Below are 3,187 nucleotides of genomic sequence, written 5' to 3'. Positions count from 1 at the left end.
GATGCGATGACCTCAAGATGTTTCATTTAACTTGGTGTAACCCATGGGTATCAGCATGATATTAATCTGGACTATTGTCCACTCGAATATTGCTCCAGCCATATGGCTACAATTCATACAGACACCATGGGCTTTAGTAAAGTTATTAACCATGATAGAAAGTTCCACCCAGAATATGAACAGGCACAATTAAAGTTTGCAGAAGCTATGCTAATTAAACCATAATCTAGCATAATTATTTATATCCTATGTTTATAAAGAAGCCCATCAAAAGTTCACAACTGTTCCACTGGGAAACTGGCAATTTGCGAGCAATGACCAGTTTGTTATTATGTTGTACCTCAAGATTATAGCAATTCAGACTAGCAGGAATAAACTTTTTAAAAATAGTATGCTCTACTAAGTAGTTAAAAGGCTGGATTCTCTTTCCACCAGTTAGGGTCTGAGTTCTGACTCCCCTTGGGTTATCTGGCCCGTTGGTACCTCAATGTCTCCATATATAAAAGGAGGACCATCACTTCCCTTCCTCACAGCTCCTCAGGGAGATCATACACTGTGTGAAAGCACAAGCACCTCCTCTTACACCTTGGCAGCCCCCAAGTGAGGTGGGGCTGGGTGTGGGGGCAGGTATGTCTATGCCTCCCTGCCCTCATGCTCAGCTGTGGTTCTTGTCCCCGCTCACATCCAGCCCTCTCGGCTCTCCCGTTTGTGCCGTGTTTTCTTCGTCATTTGGTTTTGTTGTTTTAATTGACATATAATAATCATGTGTATTTATCGTGATGCTTCAATACATGCATGTATTATAAAAATCAAATCAAGGCATTTAGCATATCCATCACCTCCCACAGTTATCATTTCTTTGTGGTAAGAACATTCAAATTCCTCTCTTCTAGCTATTTTGAAATATACACTATTGTTAACCATAGTCATCCCACTGTGCAATTGAACACCAGCACTTATTCCTCCTCCTAACCCTAATGACAGTAGCAGGAACCCTGCCAGAACCCAACTCCTTTCAGCGCAAAAGAAGAACGTAAAGTCTCTACCACAATTTCAGTAATTCTTTAAAAAAAATTTTTGGCATCTCCACATAGTACTTAGTAAACCCTATAGCTATAAGGTATTATGTAACTAAAGTTAACTTTATTCTGTAAAACATGGGCCTTTATATCCAAATTCCCAGAGCACACCACTAAGAATTTCTAATGATCAAGCCATTTTAATAGGTTTTCAGTAGTAATAGCAGGATTAAAATCTGTTACGAGCTTTACAGACCTAAAAGGAGATGCATCCGAATTCATGTTACTCTAACAGACTACCCATGACAAGATTCATAAAATCGTATGAAGTGTGTTGTCAATCTGTCTTTAATGGTTTTTAAAATGAGTCCCTAAAGAACACACAATTTGACTTTGCTAATTTCATTGCAGCAGATGGCTCCTGTGTTGTTGTGTGAACATAAAAAGCAAAACCAGCATTCCCGTAATCCTAAACATGCTGCTGTAAAATAAAAGATCATTACTGAGAACAAATAGAGAGGCTTCTATTAAGATTCTACTTTCATTTTGTGTCCTGAGTAGGGGTGTTTAATTTTTTATGCACTACTCAAGTAGTGCAAAACATTTTTCAACTGTAGCCTGACAACTCTAAAATATTTGAAAACCTTGGTAAGAACAAACTACTACATGAGGGGTGGGGGGGGACAGGAAGTTGCATGCACTGTGACCACAAAACTGCAGGAACCACCTTCCTCTCTTCAGCATTCAGTAAGTGTAAAACAAGTGTGTTACCCTTCATGTGGAAAAATGGCACTACAAGTCTAACCTCAGAAAAAGCACAAGTACCAAAATTAGGCTTTAGTGCCTTCACATGTTCATTTCTTATATCCCTCTTCTTGACATCCTCAGGCTCTCTCCCCATCCCATCAATTTCCTAAGACTTATTGCCTCCTTGTGAGAACTAACCCGCAGTTATTCTTCCTCCACACTCAATGTTCATTTCAGCTGGTGTTAGGTGAAAGACAGTCTTATTAAATGAACTCACATCGAAACCTTAGCAGCTAGGATAGTATTTCTCCCTAGAATATTTACATATTAGAAGAGGTTATTTGCTAACATAGATGAACATCAGATTGATAAAACTTCAGATGATTATATCATCTTGGATGGTTTAGCATTCATCAGTTACTTGAGAAAACAGCAAGCAGACCGGGCAGGAGTGAAGAGAGTTACCACTACTAGACTGCAATTACCTACCTCCCTGACTCAAGCAAGTTACTGAAACTCATTTTCTTATTTAAAAAATGAGGTCAGTAGTTCAAGACAAGCCTGGCCAACATAGTGAAACCCCGTCTGTACTAAAAATACAAAAAATTAGCTGAGCATGGTGGCAGGTGCCTGTAATCCCAGCTACTCGGGAGGGTGAGGCAGGAGAATTGCTTGAACCCAGGAGGCGGAGGTTGCAGTGAGCGGAGATCATGTCATTGCACTCCAGCCTGGGTGACAGTGCAAGATTCACATCTAAAAAAAAAAAAAATATATATATATATATATATATATATATATATATATATATATATATATATATATGGTCTCAAAGGCCCCTTCTAACTGTGAAGTCTGTGATTCTGTAAGACTTCACCTGTGTAAGGTAAATTCCAGCACCCAGCCATAATCAGTGGAGCATGACTGGTGTGTGCATGTGTCCTTGACCTTGACTCTTATCCCAATGAGACAAATTATATGTAATCTTTATATAGAAGTAGACCAGAGAGTTTAGTATCAGTCCTGTTTATTCAAAGATCTTTCTATTCAAAGATCTCTTTAACAAATCATCAAATCCTTACCATAGCAAAACGAGATTAATCAGGGATGATTTCCAGAAAGAAGCAAAGCCGGCAGAACTATGAGTCATGTCCATTTAATAACTTTCATGCTTTCAGTGACACACCACTTATTTCTCTGTCATTACATTTGCTATAATGGCAACCTTATTAGCAAAGTAAAACCATAAAACTTACCTTTTATCACACCAATATTTGGTGGTATATCTGATGCACTTTCTTTTTGTCAGTTGACAATTTGCACCTCTCAGTGCCTATATTAGTCTGTTCTCACACTGCTGATAAAGACATACCCAAGACTGGGTAATTTATAAAGAAAAAGAGGTTTGATGGACTCACAGTTCC

Source organism: Papio anubis, chromosome 14 (assembly GCF_008728515.1).
Source record: "Papio anubis isolate 15944 chromosome 14, Panubis1.0, whole genome shotgun sequence".
Classification (NCBI taxonomy): domain Eukaryota; kingdom Metazoa; phylum Chordata; class Mammalia; order Primates; family Cercopithecidae; genus Papio; species Papio anubis.
This window is presented reverse-complemented; position numbering follows the sequence as displayed.